The sequence below is a fragment of the Hyla sarda genome, chromosome 2 (assembly GCF_029499605.1).
Source record: "Hyla sarda isolate aHylSar1 chromosome 2, aHylSar1.hap1, whole genome shotgun sequence".
NCBI lineage: Eukaryota > Metazoa > Chordata > Amphibia > Anura > Hylidae > Hyla > Hyla sarda.
The window spans coordinates 403,989,821-404,011,612 of record NC_079190.1 but is presented as its reverse complement, the minus strand read 5'-3'; the positions used below and the strand labels follow the sequence as shown (position 1 = coordinate 404,011,612).

Below are 21,792 nucleotides of genomic sequence, written 5' to 3'. Positions count from 1 at the left end.
GTTAAAAATTTTGTGCAAAGTTTAACAGCGTAAACAAACCTTGCACAGATACTAAATTAGTGTCCACTGCATTTTTTGATCAACAATGCACAAACAATAGATAACATCTGAAAATGTTCCACTAAAAGAGATGCACAAAAATTACGCAATGAGTAACACTGTGCAAAATTATGTGTCAAAAAATAAACATCAAAAAGGGGTAAAATCATTGATAAATGTCCCCCAATGTGTGTGTATGTGTGTGTGTGTGTGTGTGTGTGTGTGTGTGTGTATGTTCCAGCCTCACTTCCAAACGGCTAAAGATATTAACATGAAACTTAGCACACAAGTTACTAATATGTCAACAACAAACAGAGGATAGGTAATTTAACCCTTACCTACCACCAATTTTAGTTAGAGTTTTTATTTAAAATCCCATGCAAGTCTATGGAAAATATATGTTACTGCATAACTTTAAACACCTGGAGATATTTCGATAATACTCGGTCACATGTTACATATATGTCCACTAAAAATATAGATAGTTAATTTAACTTCAATCTACCCTCATTTGTGAGGGTCGGGGTTTTTATTTAAAGTCCAATGCAAATCTATGGGAAATGTATGTTCCAGCATTACTTCTGTACGGCTGGAGATATTTCACTAATACTTGGTCACATGTTACTTATATGTCAAATAAAAATATAAACAATAGTTAAATTAACCCCCAACCTACCCCCATATGTGATTTTTTTTTTTAAAGTCCCCTGCAAGAATATAGGATTTCTGGTGCCTTACTCCAAAAGCTCTGCTCTACATCGCCTTGCAAATGCTTCCGTCACTGGTGCTAAAATATTGCAGAAGAACTTTGTTTTCCTTAATTCAAAATATTTCAGCTTGCTCTTTGCCTGTAATTAAGATGAGAACCTTGGGATAGAGCCTGAAGATACAAGAAGTTAGGAGTTGAAGTCTAAACATTGGACTTTTGTGGAAAGATGGAAAAATCTCAAGATAAAGAAGCTGCAACATAAGTGACCTATGCTACGCCATGCTCAAATGACCAATCAGCATTTAAAACGATGATTTGATGCAATGGTTTTTACCCTCCCCTTTTTGTCAATTGTAAAAACGAATGTGATTTTCTAATAAAGATCAGAACTCCTTGGGAGGAAGTGCTGAGAAGGGGATTTATACCAACATTGTTTGGGGTGAATTTGCCACACAGTGGTAGTAACTCACAGTTTAAGCCCTCAACTTTAAGGCATGCTTGACACCAACATGCCAAGCCTCATCTTGCAAAGAATTGCTCATGCTTTAAGCCACACCCTTTTTATTTTCAGCTTACAATATCTTTACCACAACTCAGCCCCACCTGAGGACGGGATATGAGGATTAGAAATGAGGCTTAGATATGAGGATAGGATATGGGGACGGGATATGAGGTTGCGATATGAGGTTGGAATATGAGGTTGGGGTTTGAGGACTTGATATGAGGACAGGATATGGGGACAGCATATGGGGACGGGATATGAGGACAGGATATGAGGTCGGGATATGAGGACGGAATTTGAGGATGGGATATGAGGATGGGATATGAGGATTAGATATGGGGATGCGATATGGGTTCGGGATATTAGGACGGGATATGAAGATGGGATATGAGGAGGGCATATGGGGTCAAGATATGAGGACAAAATATGAGGACAGGATATGAGGTCAGAATATGAGGAGGGGATTTGGGGTCGGGATATGAGGAGGGGATATGGGGTCAGGATATAAGGACAGGATATGAGGACAAAAGCTTCCTCCTTTGTTGCTTTTCCTTCCCCACAAGGATAAGGTAGGAAAAATCGGGCAGGGCCGAGCATTCAGCTAGTTATTAATAAAACAATACAATTAAACCATTAGGTTTATAACACTTTAAAAATGTAATGGAGGTAAAATAAGGATACCTTGTCTCCACTTGCAATGGATACAATGTCGCATAACAGATTGGTACCTAAAATGAGAATGTTTGGGTTGGGTACAAATATGCGCAAGTGGGCAAGTAACTGGCTCTGTGAAAAAAAAATAGATTGTGGTTATTAAAGTGATGTCCTCTGGATGTATTCTCAACACAGTAGGCATATAGGTTGAACTTGAAAGACTCTTGTCTCTTTTCAACCTTATAAACTATGAAACTAAGTTAGGAAGTGCTCTTGGGGTACCAACGGGGTCAGTATTGGGCCTTATTTATGTCGATACCTTGTAGAGGGATTATAGAGCAAAATATTTTTCAGTTATACTGAACTGTGTAAAGTACAAAAACACAAAAGAAGACAGTATTATGCATCAGGATTAGTGAGAGGCTTGGGCAGAGAAGTGAGGCAAATGGGTTTTAACACTGACATACTGTATGTAAGGTTATGCATAAAGGAATTGAAGATACATGCCAAGATTCATTACTAAATGGGAACATGCTGGGTGAATTTGACATAGAAAGGGATTTAATAATTTTAGTTGACAGTAAACGTAATGGTATCAGGCAGCTGCTCCCAAGACAAAAAAAGATCATTGAGTGCATCAAAAGGGGCATAAGATGCACACGATGAGGAAATAATTCTACCACTGTCCAAATCCCTAGTCAGACCACACATGGAATATTGTGTACAGTACTTGGCACCAGTGTACAAGAAAGATATAATGGAGCTGGAGAGGGTTCAAAGATAGCCAACCAGAGTAACAGATGGAATGGGAGAACTATAGAACAGAAAAAGAACAGAATGAATAGCTAATGTTAATGCTATACATTTAAGAATAAAAACAGACCATCAGTGACTTAATAGATATGTATACATAAATCAGGGGGTAGTACAGAGATATATGATTTATTTATACACAGGACTGCATCTATACATAAAGAAAGAAGGTTTCTACACCAGCACAGACAGGGGTTATTTACTGCAAGGGTAGTGAGACTATGGAACTCTATACCAGAAGAAGTTGACACAATGAAGTCTTTAGAGTTAAAATGTGGCCTATATGTCTTTCTTGAATCAATAATATTACAAATATAGGGATTAGACTTCTGGTGAAGTATCATTGATTCAGAGATTTATACTGACTTTAGAATCAGGTTCAGCAAATTGGGAAATTGGTTTCTATCATATCGAGGGTTTTCTTTTCCCTGAATGATCATTGCATGATTGTAGGCTGAAGTGAATAGACATGGCTTTTTCAACTTTCTTTGTCTGTTCAAGGACACTCAACACTGGGCTCAGTGGCACTTAAAGAGGTATTATCATCTCAGCTTGTTATGCCCTATCCACAGGGATAACAAACTGATATAGAGCGCTCCACACTTGAATGTCCAGCACTCCATTCATTCTTTATAGCGCTCTGAACATTTTTGAGTGCTGAACTCAGAAAAGTTTGATGGCCCCATAGAGATGAAATGGAGCATTGGTCATGCATACACAGTGCACACCATTTAATTCAGTGGCAATTTTGTCCAAATTTTCAGTGTCCAACCACTATGATAGGGGATAACAAGCTGAGATGCAATTACCCTATTAAGGGATTTGTATCCTTATTTGACTCAGCTTTATTCCATGGTGATGTACAGAGAAATTTAAAAAGGGTTTATCAAACTTTTTCTACTGGAGCCTCACCCAACAGACCAGTCTGGTGTCTAGGCTTTACCATCTGTAGTGAAAGTCCCTGGAAAAATTACAAATATTGTTCAGTCTGCCTCTCATTTGTCTCTTAAGCTTCATATAACATTAAATTAAGTATAAAATGAGTCAATAATATTGTTAAAACCAAACAGTCCAATCTGCAAACATTATGTTATAGAGCAGGAGTAACAGAGCAGACTGATATAATATTAAAAAAAAAATCTCTTTATGAACACATATTCGGCTCAGCTCATCCTGTTTTACAACATAATGGCCTTGATTTACTAAGAGTAGAGTGTAGTTTTCTTTGTGGATTTTAATTCCCTACTATTTTTTCCCACAGTATTTACTAAGGTTTCCCTACATTTTGCAATCTTCCCTACATTCTGCTTTTTTACACATGCTCTGATCTGTCGGGTTTTCCTCAGCTCAAATCCACCACATTTTATGTGGAAACTTTAGTAAATATGTTCGGCTTTTATGAAAATGTCGGGGACACGCCCCCCTTTTTGACTGACATGCCCCCTTTCCATGACAGTCACGCCCCCTTTTCAGGTTTTCTCAGTAAAATGGAGAGCTCATCAGGTTTTTTTTTAAATTCTGGCACAAATTATGGTGCAGACAGAGTTTCTGGTGCAGTGCGCCAGAATCTGGCACACAACCCGACAAAACATGTTGGGTTTACAGTAATAAATCAGGGCCAATGTCTGCTGACAGGACTGCATTAGCAATATAACAGGTTCCATTTGAGTACCTTGGCCTTAACCAAAGTCATGGGAAATAATCTAATATGGGCAATGTAGTTAAAGCAGAAGACAGCACCAGGACCAAGCCACTGTGCAAGTGACCGCCCAGACAGCCAATCCAGATAGAAACAAAACAACGAAAAAAACAGTCACAGCATCAAAGCAGCAGACTCCAATATAGTTAAAAAAAACTGTTGTCTTTTATTGGTTACCCAAAGTGCAATGTTTTGGCCATTCTCAAGAATATGTAATATGTACCATACACACCTGTTGGATAAAAGATATTTGTTGTATACAGTAATGATTACAATTGTATGTCAACAGTTTGTTCAAAATCAATGCTTCTCACTCTATTCAGCAAAGAAGGACATTGCCTGTTGAGAACTTGTGTTCTTTTTACATGTTATATGTTTTCCCTGGCATTTATGTAAAATAATCCATTTAACTGCCCAGATAATTAGTTTCTAAACCACTTTCAAGATCTTGGAAGGTTGTGGCAAAAACAGCATACAATCCATAGTAACAGCTTAAAAATGGTGTGAAAAAATGTAATTAATTGATTCAGTGACTAAGAGTGTTGTTCCTACAAACTATTTTCCCGAGGATTAAACTTATTAAAAGTATCCAATTAATTTCAGAGTTTAATCTTTGAACCTGAAAGCAAAGAATACAAGTGACTCATTAAACCAATGGAATGTATAGAATCAGATGAGTAAAAGCGTTCGAAGATTATCCTGTTAATTAATGAAAAAGATATACATAGTACAAGAATGTTACACAAGTTATAATATTGACTTCAGAAAAGTAAAGCATTTGATGTGCCTTTGTGCCTGCCACCCAAACAATATAAGGAGACCATTATAGGCAATGGTTTTGCTCTTTATTTACAAGGTACATAACTACTTAGTCTACATTAAGAATTAATTCCTCATTACCCTTTCATCTGTGACCCAACAACATTTTTTATCTATATATATAAAGAAATGTAGTACAGACCTCAAGATATATATATATATATATATATATATATATATATATATATATATATATATATATATATATTTAGTGGGTAGGGTATAAATATATATAGATAAATTATGATTGTATAATTTTTTTTATAGAAACAGAAATAATTATATAATTAAGGAATAATTATAGAGATAACAGACTAGTTGTACATTTAAATAAATGATGGCATTTATTAAATTGACATTTAATGCAAGGTTATTAAAACAATAGAAATAAATTACGGTATGTATATTGTCCAAGCAGGGCCCTTGCTATGGACTAGAAAAAGTATTAAAAATGGTAGAAAAAATGGGAGAATAAAATAATGTGTAGTTCAGTTATTCATGATACAGCCACATAGATGGGCATTACTGTTCGGTAAATTGTTATTGTTACTGCAGTGGTTGGATACAGTATTGCATACAGTGTTGCAAATAATGAGATAGTAATCCACACAATAGAACTGGTGCTTAGCACCGCTCACCGCTCCGCTGATATGTGAGGTCCCGAGATGGTAGCTTTATGGAGTGGAGCTCCGTGCTGCAGACTGTCATGGCTGGGCAGCTGGCTCGATATTGGCATCCGCGCAAATAGTGGATAGCTTCCCAGTGTCCTCCAGGTATGGCACAGGATGTGTCCAGCCGAATAGGTGAGGATGGTAGATAAATTGTGGTGATTGAGGCGGTGAGTGGGTTCAGACGATCAGCAGTAATACCAGGCGGCGCCCTCGTGGCTGGGTGCGCGCACCTGTACAGTGGTCCCAATATAGGGGGTCCCAGCTGTTGCAAATGCAAATATCGGTGGATGAAGATGATAAGCTTGGTGTAGGTGGTCTGTATGGTATCGGGTAGGTTAGCTAAATGCGTTTTGGGGAGACCCCTTCTTCAGTAGCTATAAATATAAAGCTACTGGACGCCGCCTGGTATCACTGCCGATCGTCTGAACCCACTCAATCACCGCAATTTATCTACCATCATCACCAATTCGTCTGGATGCATCCCATGCCATACCTGGAGGACACCAGGAAGCTATCCACCTATTGCGTGGACGCCCACATTGAGCCAGCTGCCCAGCCGTGCCAGTTTGTAGCACGGAGCTCCACTCCATAAAGCTACCATCCCGGGACCTCACATATCAGCGAAGCGGTGAGCGGTGCTAAGCCCCAGTTCTATTCTGTGGATTACTATCTCATTATTCGCAACACTGTATGCAATACTGTATCCAACCACTGCAGTAACAATAACAATTTACTGAACAGTAATGTGCATCTATGTGGCTGTATCATGAATAACTGAACTACACATTATTTTATTCTCCCATTTTTTCTACCATTTTTAATACTTTTTGCTAGTCCATAGCAAGGGCCCTGCTTGGACAGTATACATAATTTATTTCTATTATTTGAATAACCTTATATTAAATGTCAATTTAATAAATACCATCATTTATTTAAATGTACAACTAGTCTGTTATCTCTGTAACTAATTATTCCTTAATCATATATTTATTTCTGTTTCTATAAAACATTTCATACAATCATAATTTATCTATATATTTATACCCTACCCACTATGCATATATATATATATATATATATATATATATATATATATATATATATATATATATATTGAGGTCTGTACTACATTTCTTTATTTATTCCTATTTTGGCACGTGGGTTACGTGCAACATAGTCACCTCGATGTATATATCCTATATAGTGTGAGCCCCCCTCACCTCCATTTTTTTCTTCAACATTTTTTATCTGTGCGCTCCTGCCATAGTACTTTTAAAGTCTAGTCTAAGACTCCTAGGATAGACTGTAAGAGTCTAGTTTATCTCAGCCACATGCAACAGTTGACAGTGAGTACAAAGAAGGTTGTCATGCAGTCTGTGTGGGTGAGGTGAGCTTGACTATTAAGCTCTTTCATACCATTAGACCCATGCCCGATACAAGTGCTGATCTGCTATAGAAAATAGGTACCCACTGAATGATCATTAGGTGTGGCTGCATGAACTATCACTAGATCTTTCCTGAGGTGGTATTCCACCCCTAAACATCTTATCCTCTTTCCAAAGAATAGGAGATAAGATGTCTGATTGCACAGGGTTGCCACTGGGACCCCCTGCGATCTCCGGCAAGGCACCTCAGTCATTTGGTGCACAGAGCAAACTCTGATCCATGCCAGATAATGAGTGACCAAAGCCATCACGCCCCCTCCATTCATGTTTATGGGAGGAAATGTGAAGGATATGTACTAGGATGCTGGGACCATCCATGATCAAACATCTTATTCATTGGATAAGCCTTTCACTTGCATCACTGTTGGCTACACATTCACTCCTTACACTAATGTGTGGCTGACCAACAGGGATAAACAAACAATTGTTCCTTTGTCTGCTGATTGCTGGTTCTTTTGCTCAGGGCAACAATCGATCTGTTCAGCCAATAATTACCATGAGAAAAAAGCGGTAAATTTATGATGGTACCGTACATACTCGAGTATAAGCCGACCCGAGTATAAGCCGAGACCCCTAATTTCAACCCAAAATCCCAGGAAAAGTTATTGACTCGAGTATAAGCCTAGGGTGGGAAATACATCATCCCCCCCTGTCATCATCCAGACCCGTCATTAACATCCTCATCATCATCCCCTTGTCATCATCCCACACATCCCCCCTTCATCATCCCCTTATCATCCCACACATCCCCCCTTCATCATCCCCTTATGATCTCACACATCCCCCCTTCATCATCCCCTTGTCATCATCCCACACATCCCCCCTTCATCATCCCCTTATCATCCCGCACATCCCCCCTTCATCATCCCCTTATCATCCCACACATCCCCCTTCATCATCCCCTTGTCATCATCCCACACATCCCCCCTTCATCATCCCCTTGTCATCATCCCACACATCCCCCCTTCATCATCCCCTTGTCATCATCCCACACCACCCCCCTTCATCATCCCACCCCCCCCTTCATCATCCTCTTGTCATCATCCCCCCCCTTCATCATCCTCTTGTCATCATCCCACACCCCCCCCCTTCATCATCCTCTTCTCTTCATTCGCCCTCAGTGGTCTTCAACCTGCGGACCTCCAGCGGTTTCAAAACTACAACTCCCAGCAAGCCCGGGCAGCCATCGGCTGTCCGGGCTTGCTGGGAGTTGTAGTTTTGAAACCTCCGGAGGTCCGCAGGTTGAAGACCTCTGCGGCCTTCGACATCATCCAGCCCCCTCTCACCCCCTTTAGTTCTGAGTACTCACCTCCGCTCGGCGCTGGTCCGGTCCTGCAGGGCTGTCCGGTGAGGAGGTGGTCCGGTGGGATAGTGGTTCCGGGCTGCTATCTTCACCGGGGGCGCCTCTTCTCCGCGCTTCCGGCCCGGAATAGAGGCGTTGCCTTGACAACGACGCAGAAGTACGTTGGCACGGAACGCACCTCTGCGTCGTTGTCAAGGCAACGTGACTATTCTGAGGCCGGGCCCGAAGCGCTTAGAAGAGGCCTCCCCGGTGAAGATAGCAGCCCGGAACCACTATCCCACCGGACCACCTCCTCACCGGACAGCCCTGCAGGACCGGACCAGCGCCGAGCGGAGGTGAGTACTGTACAGAACTAAAGGGGGGTGAGAGGGGGCTGGATGATGTCGAAGGCCGCAGCGGTCTTCAACCTGCGGACCTCCGGAGGTTTCAAAACTACAACTCCCAGCAAGCCCGGACAGCCGATGGCTGCCCGGGCTTGCTGGAAGTTGTAGTTTTGAAACCTCTGGAGGTCCGCAGGTTGAAGACCACTGCGGGTGGGGGAGTTCACTCGAGTATAAGCCGAGGGGGGTGTTTTCAGCACGAAAAATCGTGCTGAAAAACTCGGCTTATACTCGAGTATATACGGTAATAGAGAATAGTTATTTATTGTCAATCATATTAATTGCTTTGTGTAAAAGTCCCTTTACTGTCTATCCCACAATTCCTTTGAAGATGTCATCAAATTTGTATTCAGAATCTCTGCTTGAAATACTATAGACCTGTCGATTGTATAATAGACTTGCTCCCTCCCATAGACTTGCATTGAGGGGGTGAGGTGTGACGTCACACGCGGGAGTCGTGACGTCATGATACTCTGGCCCCGGGGTCGTCACGCAGCACACTCGGAGCCTCCAGCCCTGCAGAGAGCTTGCAAAGGTGGATGCTGAATGACAGATTTTGGGGGTCCCAGCCGCAGGCCCCCCGCGATCAGACATCTTATCCCCTATCCTTTGGATAGGGGATAAGATGTATTAGGGCGGGAGTACCCCTTTAAAGGGAAACTCAGCAGGGTCACTCGCACTAACAACACCATAACCAACAGGTGAGTACAGGTGAAACTGATGACAGTTTCCACTTAATCTCAAATGTTTGATGTACATGGTCAGAAATTATTTTTAATTGTTGAGCCTTCTGATAAGGCTCAAAATAATTTATTTATTTATTTGCTCTTTTAGTCGCTGCTGTGGTCCTCTTAAGAGAATTTTTATTTTTTTTTATTATCTCATAGTTAGCATACAGTACCGTACACAAATGCAGGTTGTTTATTCAAATGTCCTCTTCAGTAGAATTGCCTGTAATTAATCTTTTGTGAATCATCTGATTATTTTTCTTTCTGTATATTTCACTTAAAATGGCTACAAAAACATGGCTTTGTCCCAAAAAATAAATCACTTTTGATATCTACTTTTCTATCATCAGTCTTTGTACCAGAAAATCCTATATATATATAGATAGATAGATAGATAGATAGATAGATATAGATATATATTCTTTTTTATTTTTTTGCTAAATGGAGCATTGGAGCATTTCTTTTACAAGCTTCACAAGACATAACTTCAGCTGTTTTTAAAGGTTATGTCTCATACATTATTGCATATTCAAAATATGAAACTTGAAATGGATAGTCAAAGCCATAAAGATTATGAAGTTTAGCCTGAAATAGCTTTATACAAGTTAAAACTTCCACAAAATCTGCTTTGAGACCTCTTGAAAGGAAGAAGGTAAGAATTATTACTTTACTGTCAATGCTTCTCACAGCTTTACATATGCCCAAAGCCTTTGCTAATGGTCTGGTATCTGTCAAGGACGGTCCCATCTGCAATTGTTATTCACTACGGCCTGATGGTTTACATTTAAAAATACATTTACAGGGGCTGAGGAACTTCCGGTGAGGTTGCAAGTGCCGTAATAATGATTTCCTGAGGATTAATGGATTTCGTAATATATTTATAGCATTCCCCAAGGTCTACTTTGACCCTCTCTTAAAGGTTGAACTTAGCCAAAAAAAAAAAAAAAATCAAAAAGGATTGCAGGAATTTTAACCCTTTCTGGTCGAAACTCGACATACAGATAAACACTATGTATAATTAAATAAATGTACAGATGTGTACATTTTCTTTCAAGTTATTAGGAATTTCAATTTCTTGTGATAAAAATTCAATACAATGTCATAACATGCTAGCAAAACCCAAAACCGGCTGCAACTCACATTTCAACTGCTGGATGGACACACTTAGACTATGTTCCCATAGTTTATTTTCAGACTTATTTTGTTTAAAGAAAAAATACATTCATAAAATTGTGGAAAATTTGAGTTTGTGTTTGCAACATGAAAGTACTTTATGTAAGTTTATGGGAAATTGAATTTGTTAATAAAAAAAAAAAAAAAAAAAAAAAAAGGATATACTTTTTATTATCCGTAAGAAAAAAAAGGGAAAAAGGATGTGCTATACCTAATCCAAAATTCAATGATTATATCTAAATCATGTTGTTGTTTTTGCTTTTTTTGCTTTTCTTTTTTTAAGGTAGTCATCTTATGAAACATATTTGCAATAAAGGGGTACTCTGGCGCAAATACATCTTATCCCCTATCCAAAGGATAGGGGATGAGATGCCTGATCACGGGGGTCCCGCCGCTCCGGCTGTCATGCCCCCTCCCATAGGCTTGCATTGAGGGGGAAGAACGTGACATCACACAGGGGTGGAGCCGTGACGTCACTATGCTCCATCCCCGTGATCGCCAGTAATCAGACCCGGAGCAAGCACGCTCTGGGGGCTGATTCTAATGGGGTGTGGCGTGGAAGATCACGGGAGTCCCCAACGGCAGGATTCTTTGGATAGGGGATAAGATGTCTTAGCGCCGGAGTACCCCTTTAATCCACCCAGCAAAGAATTCTTGCACATGTATTCAATAGTATGTCCCTGTTTCTGCACATCACATAATTACATACTGGGTGCTCATCAGAGACTTGAATAAAGATCAGTCTATACAATATCAACGAGAGACAAAAGACGTGGAACTTATTAAGTAATAAAACTTCAGATTTATTTCATCACTTGTGTTTTAGACATTTAAGATCACTGTACACCATTTACTATTATGAGTAAGGCTGGGTTCACACCAAGTTTTTCAAATACGGTTACCGTATACGGTTTTCCGCTAAAAAACGTATGGCGAAAACCATATGAAACCTTATACAACCGTATGACTCCAAATTAAAACGTATACGGTATTTCCCCGTACGGTTCTATCCGTTTGCATCAGTTTTTGCCAACGGTTTTGCTATTTTGTTGGAATTAGTTTTCCAGCAATTTAATAAAGTTACTATTGCTCTAATGAAATTCCAATCTGCGCATGTGTCAACTCCAAAAACAGATTAGAAAAACCATGTGCAACCGTATTCTGAAATTCTGTGTACTGTTCTCATAGACAACAATGTTAAAAGAACCGCATACGGTTCGCATACGGTTTTCCAACCGGAGGCAAAAACGTGGTCGACAGCGTTTTTGCCAACGGTTAAGAAATCGGCAAAACCGTATCCGAGGCAAAACGGATGCAACCGTACACAACATTTGGAATACGGTTTACAATGCATTCTCTATGCATACAGTTTCGGATACGGTCGTATACGTTTTTTTGTGGAAAACCATATTCGGTTACAGTATTTGAAAAACGTGGTGTGAACCCAGCCTAAATGAGAAGCAATACCATTTACACAATGCCTGTTTTAAACTACAACTTCAGAAATGACTCCAGATTAGTTAGAGTACTAAGATAACCCAACCTAAGGTATGTATCTAAACAGTGTCAATTTAATTAATGGGAAAAAAGTGTTGTAGAAATTTTGCAATAAGAAATAGATCACATTTAAAGCATACCTGTCGTTTTAGGTGATTTCTTAGGATAAGCTAGCTGGGGGTGAGTACATGAGGAGTAGAACTATTCATGGCCATTATATAAGTTGTATATTGTATTTTTTCACAATTTTACCCTCCAGGCTCCATTTGTAATTTTCAGTTGTCCTTGAGCCTGAGAGTCAAGATGTCTTCCATACACTGCACACGTGCAAATAAGAGATCCTGCTCTTCAATTTATTAAACACCCTAAACAACAACCACACAAAAGATATTATAGAACAGTACTAAACAGTAAACTCTTGTAATCTCTGTGCACCCTGTTTGCTTTTGTTTCTCTTTATTTACACTTTCTCCCATCTCCCTACTTGTCGCTCCCTTATCCATAGACTTGTAGGGGCAGCATGTAATCTAATCCCTGTAATCTAATCCCTGAAGGAGCTGCTAGACTATTTTATAAATACAAGATAGAACTGATCTGCACTTTTTTTTCCCAATTGATTGAAAGCCTAGGCATGATAACATGAAAAGGAAAGATTTTTCTATCTATACAAGATATATTACAAAGTTTATCACATTTGTTTTTGATTTTTTTCAAAGTTTATTAAACAATGGCCATTTAAAGGGTACCTGTCAGATCCCACACAAAAAATAATTATTTTGTTACTCAGTACCTAATCCTGACCATGCACAACAGATTTTTATGCCTCTATACTTATATTTATTATGAGAATACCTCTTTTCATTACCTCACAGTGTTGGAAATCCTCTCAGGGGAAGGGGGCATGTCCCTCCCTTGTGATGTGGGAGCTGATTGGTGCGTCTGCTTATGTAGTTTTGTCCATGAGTCATATCTTGTCAATGACTCATGGACAAGCTGATGCTGCTGCAGGACTGGTTAGTGTCCCAGTTGGTATGGGGATCCCTAGTGCTGGAATTTTTAGGAACCATTTTCTTTATTAAATATTCAAAATGTCTTAAACAACTTTATTACAAAAGGTCTTTAATTTTCATTACATAGTTAGCACGGTTGAAAAAAGACATACGTCCATCAAGTTCAAACAGGGAATTGAAGGGTAGGGGTGTGGCGCGATATTGGGGAAGGGATGGGATTTTATATTTCTTCATAAGCATTAATGTTATTTTGTTCCAGGAATGTATGTAACCCTGTTTTAAAGCTGTTAAATTTTCCTGCTGTGACCAGTTCCTGAGGTAGACTGTTCCATAAGTTTACAGTTCTTATGGTAAAGAAGGCGTGTTGCCCCTTCTTAACATAAAAAAGTTTTTGGATCTGACAGTGCCCATGTAAAGGGGTACTCCAGTGGAAAACATTTTTTTTTTAATCAACTGGTGATGGAAAGTTAAACAGATTTGTAAATTACTTCTATTTAAAAAGTTTAATCCTTGCAGTATTTATCAACTGCTGTATGCTCCACAGGAAGTTCTTTTCTTTTTGAATTTCTTTTCAGTTTGACCACAGTGCTCTCTGCTGACACTTCTGTCAATGTCAGGAACTGTCCAAGCAAAAGAAAATCCCCATAGCAAACCTATTCTGCTCTGAACAGTTCCTGACATGCGCAGAGGTGTCATCAGAGAGCACTGTGGTCAGACAGAAAAGAAATTAAAAAAGAAAATAACTTCCTCTGGAGCATACAGAAGCTGATAAGTACTGGAAGGATTAATATATTTAAATAGAAGTAATTTACAAATTAGTTTGACTTTCTGGCACCAGTTGATTAAAAAAAATTGTTTTCCACTGGAATACCCCTTTAAGCTTCAGTTATGATGTCCAAGTTTTGTCGATGATCTCACTAGAAGCAATTCTTAAATATCCCGACTACTAAAATAATAAATGTCTGGCCTACTGCGTTGCTATGTTTGCTGCAATGTCTGTCTATTCAGTATACGGTGCATGTATCAAAATCTACTGTACAATCCAAACAACAATGTTGCTTTTGGTAATAACTCAACTGGTTCTTTATTATCTTTCCGCAAAACACAATACCACTTCAACCTACTGTATGTTGGCAGTGAAATATGTTAACTCTTTGTCAGTATTAACCTTCACATTTGTAAAGTGTAGCAGCTACAAAAGTTCCAAACAGTTATTGTTGCCATTGTATTTAAGCAATTGACCCTACAATAGTGGAATCAGTCAAAAGTGGTGATGTTTTTCCTCTGGGCATCTGTAGCAAGAGGATTAGAGTGAAATTCAGCTTTAGTTTTTTCTTACGCCATCCAAACAGAGATAAATATAAGGATTGTGTTCAATGTCCTGTAAGTGACTGTGGCTTAAAAAAATACTCATTTACATTATTTGATTAGAAGTAAATGTACTTGACAACATTTTTATAAATTTTTTACAGAGGTGATTTTGGTTGTTCAGGAAATGTGTTGTATTATTTTCATCTTTTTCTGGGTCCTCTGGTTTTTATGGATAATGAGAATCAGACCCTGAAAGGCATGTTTGTGTGCATTATAATGTAAGATTAACCCTAATTGCTCCTTGTCTCTAAGGGTGCGTTCGCACTGTGGAATCTCCGCTTGCTGAATTCAGCGAACAGAGATACCTTCTGGCGGCCACCGCCAAAAATACTTCAGCGCTAGGGCCGTGGGGCACTGAGCCGTCACCGTTGACGGCTATGCAGTGCTCGCGGAATCCATGCAAAGAATGAACATGTTCTTTCTTTGCGTGGAACAGTTTCAGTAGCGAAATTGTCCACCTCTGAAATTCCGCATTGTGGACGGGTCTCGCAGAGACTCATTCACACTAATATTAAGTTCACACCGTGGAATTCCGTTTGCGGGAATTCCGTAGTATGAACATATCCTACTTGTGCTGTCAAGTACCGTATTTATCGGGGTATACCACGCACCGGCCTATAACACGCACCCTCATTTTACCAAGGATATTTGGGTAAAAAAAGTTTTTACCCAAATATCCATGGTAAAATGAGGGTGCGTGTGTGTGTGCACGTGTATACCCCGATACACCCCCAGGAAAGGCAGCGGGAGAGAGGCCGTCGCTGCCCTCTTCTCTCCCCCTGGCTATCGGCACCGATAGTCATGGGGAGAGAACGGGCAGCGGCGCCGATAGCCAGGGGAGGAGAAGGGCCGGCAGCAGGGCTCTAGACCCCAGAGCAGGCAGGGGCAGAGAAGCCGGCAGCGCTGGCTGTCTCTGCACCTGCAAAGCCTCTGCAGTTCATTGATTTAAAGCGCCCGCTTTAAATCATTGAACTGCAGCGGCTTATCAGCGTATAACACGCACATAGACTTTAGGCTAAAAATTTTAGCCTAAAAAGTCCTGAAATTGTACAAAACCAGAATGCACATATTTCTTCTTGATTAAAGATTTACTACAGTATGTGGTATTTAGGGCATAAAAAGTGTAATTTCTAATAGTAAAGTTGAATTAAGATGCAACTTGAGTGACCTACTACAATGCAATAGCTCATTGTTTACATGATAAGACATTATATATGTTTACTTTTTCTGGTCTTTCAATGTTTTTTTCTTTTTGCATTGCAGATTCAGCCATAAAACTTTTTTTTTGTTTTCAAAGCACCTTTTCTAAGCCTACCTCATGCTGATATATGTACTCTTTTCAAACAATATCACAAGATGTCTGAAAGAAATCTGCTCTGTGGGTTGACACTTCCATAAATGAGCCATATTGTTACGAAACCTGGTTTCCTTTTATTAACATATTTTGCTTTTTATTAGTGACTGGGATAAGAAGTAAGTCATCTATATAGCTGCATGTACTTAATAAGGAGATAACAAATCCGTAAGAGAGAGAATTCAAACACTTTTATTGAAATTTGAAGAGCCCCAGTGCAGATTGCTGCAAAGTCCACCATCAATTAAATTCCAAATAAAGTGTTTCCACCCTACTTAACTTATCTCTAAACTCAATATATTCTGAGATGTTTAGTGTTAACTTTCCAGTCTTTCACGCAACAGGAGTTAATAAAACTCTGATCCAACGTGACTGTTGTAAAGGAAACCTTTTGAGTGTGCTAATAGCATGTCCTGATATTGTGTTGAACTGGTTTCATGAGAAATTATAATCCTTGACTAAAGAAAAGGTAAGGGTGAATACATAATATCAATTGTTATACCTTCATGCATGAAGTCAAATTTTACAGGACTGTTGAGGATTTTATTGGCCATCTGTTGAAGACTGTTGAATTCTCTACTGGTCATCTATCATGTTAGAGCATATTTTTGATGCCCTAGCCAATTGCCACTATCCAGACCATTTTTAAAATGCAATCTTTACTCTCTCGCTCAAACAGCAGCAGCTGCTGCATTGGTTATCGCTGTGGCAATGGCTCTGCAAGCCAAAAAGTCATGCTCAGCTGAGTGTCAGTTATGGGTGCGCTGGGCCCGTTAGTGTGGGGCTTGATGTGTGTGCCTCTCAAGGGGTGCACACCGAACTGTGCTTTAAAGGGGTACTCTGCACCTAGACATCTTATCCCCTATCCAAAAGATAAAGGATAAGATGTCTGATTGCGGAGGTCCCGCCGCTGAGGACCCCCGTGATCTCCCTGCTACACCTGGCTTTAGAGTGCCGAGTGCAGCACCAGAATCTCGTGATGTCATGGCCACACCCCACCCATGACATCACAACCACGCTCCCTCAATGCAAGTCTATGGGAGGGAGCACGATGGATGTCACGCCCCTTCCAATACACTTGCATTGAGGGGCATGGTCGTGACATCACAAGCAGGGCGTGTTCATGATGTCATAAGCCTCCGGCCCGCAATGCCAGTCATCCGGCACGGAGTGAAGTTCGCTCCATTCACCGGATGTCTGGAATGCCGCAGCCAAGATCGCGGGGTCCCCAGTGGCGGGACCCATGCGACCAGACATCTTATCCCCAATCCTTTGGATATGGGATAAGATGTCTAGGGTCAGAGTACCCCTTTAAGTTTAATTGTGATTGCAGCTCTCTAGTTGTGAGTCTGTCACTTAGGGAAGATTATCAACTAGAGAGGGATAGTGTTTATAGGTGAACTCAAGGCTGCACTATTCCCTGCCTCATGTCACATTTATAAAAGTAAGCTGGTGCCAAACAGCTGGTGTTAAACAGACTTACTTTTCTTAAAATATTCAATTAATTTGTTTTCTTAAAAAGTATGCAAATTATCCTAACTGAGCCCTTTTGGCCAATCAGATTTATTTGAATTTAAAGGGATCCGGTTTTGGTAACTTAAAGAGAATATATTGTCAAAAAATTATCTATTGTTTCAAGTTTATAATTAAGCACATTTTTTAAAAATTTTAATTTTAGTTTCTTTGTTACTTTTGTTTATAAAAGAAAAGAAAAACCTGAAAGTTTGCAGTTTTCATTCTGGCCAATTAATTTTACAATAGGCTGTTACTTCCTGTTCTGGAATGATGACTTCTCAGCAGCCATCTCATTATCATCACAGGCAGGATTTACATTATTGCGGAGACAGTAAACACAGGAACCCCTAATGATAATAGTCTATGGTCACAGTTTCCCCTCCTCAAGCTCCCTGCACATTGACCTCAGAACAGATCTATGTTCATAAAATTCAGTGAGTCAGCTCTAGATTACAGGATTCCTATGATCAAAGTAAAGCCACTATAAGTCATATATATTCTGTTAATAGCACAAAACAGCCGTTCTGGCAAGATGGCAGCCCCCATGATCATGTAGATAAGATAATAATAGTTCAAAAAAACTACATTAAAAAGATAAAGGCAGATTAAAAGACATAATACATTTTTAGTATCTGATTACCTTTAAATCAGTGTAAGACAATGTAGTAATGAATGCTTCTAGGCAACAGAGAAGACTCAAGCAGGTAAATGCAGGATTATCTATGGGCTAGAATATTTGAGCAGTAATTTCCCATTACTACCACTACAACTACTACTACTATTAATACTACTGTTACGCCGAGCGCTCCGGGTCCCCGCTCCTCCCCGGAGCGCTCGCTTCACTCTCCCCGCGGCAGCGCTCCGGTCACGTCCTCTGACCCGGGGCGCTGCGATTCCGCTGCCAGCCGGGATGCGATCCGCGATGCGGGTAGCGCCCGCTCGCGATGCGCACCCCGGCTCCCCTACCTGACTCGCTCTCCGTCTGTTCTGTCCCGGCGCGCGCGGCCCCGCTCCCTAGGGCGCGCGCGCGCCGGGTCTCTGCGATTTAAAGGGCCACTGCGCCGCTGATTGGCGCAGTGGTCCCAATTAGTGTGTTCACCTGTGCACTCCCTTGCCGGATCTTGTTGCCTTAGTGCCAGTGAAAGCGTTCCTTGTGTGTTCCTTGCCTGTGTTTCCAGACCTTCTGCCGTTGCCCCTGACTACGATCCTTGCTGCCTGCCCCGACCTTCTGCTACGTCCGACCTTGCTTTTGCCTACTCCCTTGTACCGCGCCTATCTTCAGCAGCCAGAGAGGTGAGCCGTTGCTAGTGGATACGACCTGGTCACTACCGCCGCAGCAAGACCATCCCGCTTTGCGGCGGGCTCTGGTGAAAACCAGTAGTGGCTTAGAACCGGTCCACTAGCACGGTCCACGCCAATCCCTCTCTGGCACAGAGGATCCACTACCTGCCAGCCGGCATCGTGACAGTAGATCCGGCCATGGATCCCGCTGAAGTTCCTCTGCCAGTTGTCGCTGACCTCACCACGGTGGTCGCCCAGCAGTCACAACAGATAGCGCAACAAGGCCAACAGCTGTCTCAACTGACCGTTATGCTACAACAGTTACTACCACAGCTTCAGCAGTCATCTCCTCCGCCAGCTCCTGCACCTCCTCCGCAGCGAGTGGCCGCTCCTGGGATACGCTTATCCTTGCCGGATAAATTTGATGGGGACTCTAAGTTTTGCCGTGGTTTTCTTTCCCAATGTTCCCTGCATCTGGAGATGATGTCGGACCTGTTTCCCACTGAAAGGTCTAAGGTGGCTTTCGTAGTCAGCCTTCTGTCCGGAAAAGCCCTGTCATGGGCCACACCGCTCTGGGACCGCAATGACCCCGTCACTGCCTCTGTACACTCCTTCTTCTCGGAAATCCGAAGTGTCTTTGAGGAACCTGCCCGAGCCTCTTCTGCTGAGACTGCCCTGTTGAACCTGGTCCAGGGTAATTCTTCCGTTGGCGAGTATGCCGTACAATTCCGTACTCTTGCTTCAGAATTGTCCTGGAATAATGAGGCCCTCTGCGCGACCTTCAAAAAAGGCCTATCCAGCAACATTAAAGATGTTCTGGCCGCACGAGAAATTCCTGCTAATCTACATGAACTTATTCACCTAGCCACTCGCATTGACATGCGTTTTTCCGAAAGGCGTCAGGAACTCCGCCAAGATATGGACTCTGTTCGCACGAGGCGTTTCTTCTCCTCGGCTCCTCTCTCCTCTGGTCCCCTGCAGTCTGTTCCTGTGCCTCCCGCCGTGGAGGCTATGCAGGTCGACCGGTCTCGCCTGACACCTCAAGAGAGGACACGACGCCGTATGGAGAACCTCTGCCTGTACTGTGCTAGTACCGAACACTTCCTGAGGGATTGTCCTATCCGTCCTCCCCGCCTGGAAAGACGTACGCTGACTCCGCACAAAAGTGAGACAGTCCTTGATGTCTACTCTGCTTCTCCACGTCTTACTGTGCCTGTGCGGATGTCTGCCTCTGCCTTCTCCTTCTCTACAGTGGCCTTCTTGGACTCTGGATCTGCAGGAAATTTTATTTTGGCCTCTCTCGTCAACAGGTTCAACATCCCGGTGACCAGTCTCGCCAGACCCCTCTACATCAATTGTGTAAATAATGAAAGATTGGACTGTACCATACGTTTCCGCACGGAGCCCCTTCTTATGAGCATCGGATCTCATCATGAGAGGATTGAACTTTTGGTCCTCCCCAATTGCACCTCGGAAATTCTCCTTGGACTTCCCTGGCTTCAACTTCATTCCCCTACTCTGGATTGGTCCACTGGGGAGATCAAGAGTTGGGGGTCCTCTTGTTCCAAGAACTGTCTAAAACCGGTTCCCAGTAACCCTTGCCGTAACTCTGTGGTTCCTCCAGTAACCGGTCTCCCTAAGGCCTATATGGACTTCGCGGATGTTTTCTGCAAAAAACAAGCTGAGACTCTACCTCCTCACAGGCCTTATGATTGCCCTATCGACCTCCTCCCGGGCACTACTCCACCCCGGGGCAGAATTTATCCTCTCTCTGCCCCAGAGACTCTTGCCATGTCCGAATACGTCCAGGAGAATCTAAAAAAGGGCTTTATCCGTAAATCCTCCTCTCCTGCCGGAGCCGGATTTTTCTTTGTGTCCAAAAAAGATGGCTCCCTACGTCCTTGCATTGACTACCGCGGTCTTAATAAAATCACGGTTAAGAACCGCTACCCCTTACCCCTCATCTCTGAACTCTTTGATCGCCTCCAAGGTGCCCACATCTTCACTAAATTGGACTTAAGAGGCGCCTATAACCTCATCCGCATCAGAGAGGGGGACGAGTGGAAAACGGCATTTAACACCAGAGATGGACACTTTGAGTATCTGGTCATGCCCTTTGGACTGTGCAACGCCCCTGCCGTTTTCCAAGACTTTGTCAATGAAATTTTTCGTGATCTGTTATACTCCTGTGTTGTTGTATATCTGGACGATATCCTAATTTTTTCTGCCAATCTAGAAGAACACCGCCAGCATGTCCGTATGGTTCTTCAGAGACTTCGTGACAACCAACTCTATGCCAAAATTGAGAAATGTCTGTTTGAATGCCAATCTCTTCCTTTTCTAGGATATTTGGTCTCTGGCCAGGGACTACAGATGGATCCAGACAAACTCTCTGCCGTCTTAGATTGGCCACGCCCCTCCGGACTCCGTGCTATCCAACGCTTTTTGGGGTTCGCCAATTATTACAGGCAATTTATTCCACATTTTTCTACCATTGTGGCTCCTATCGTGGCTTTAACCAAAAAAAATGCTGATCCCAAGTCCTGGCCTCCTCAAGCAGAAGACGCCTTTAAACGACTCAAGTCTGCCTTTTCTTCGGCTCCCGTCCTCTCCAGACCTGACCCTTCCAAACCTTTCCTATTGGAGGTTGATGCCTCCTCAGTGGGAGCTGGAGCTGTTCTTCTACAAAAAAATTCTTCCGGGCATGCTGTCACTTGTGGTTTTTTCTCTAGGACCTTCTCTCCAGCGGAGAGGAACTACTCCATCGGGGATCGAGAGCTTCTAGCCATTAAATTAGCACTTGAGGAATGGAGGCATCTGCTGGAGGGA

General features: G+C 41.8%; 1 protein-coding gene across 1 annotated transcript in view; it reads right to left on the bottom strand.

Moving 5' to 3' along the window:
* The window catches only part of IL1RAPL1 (interleukin 1 receptor accessory protein like 1), a 1,525,014-nt gene that overhangs the window by 1,294,637 nt on the left and 208,585 nt on the right, over positions 1-21,792 (bottom strand). The window lies entirely within an intron of this gene.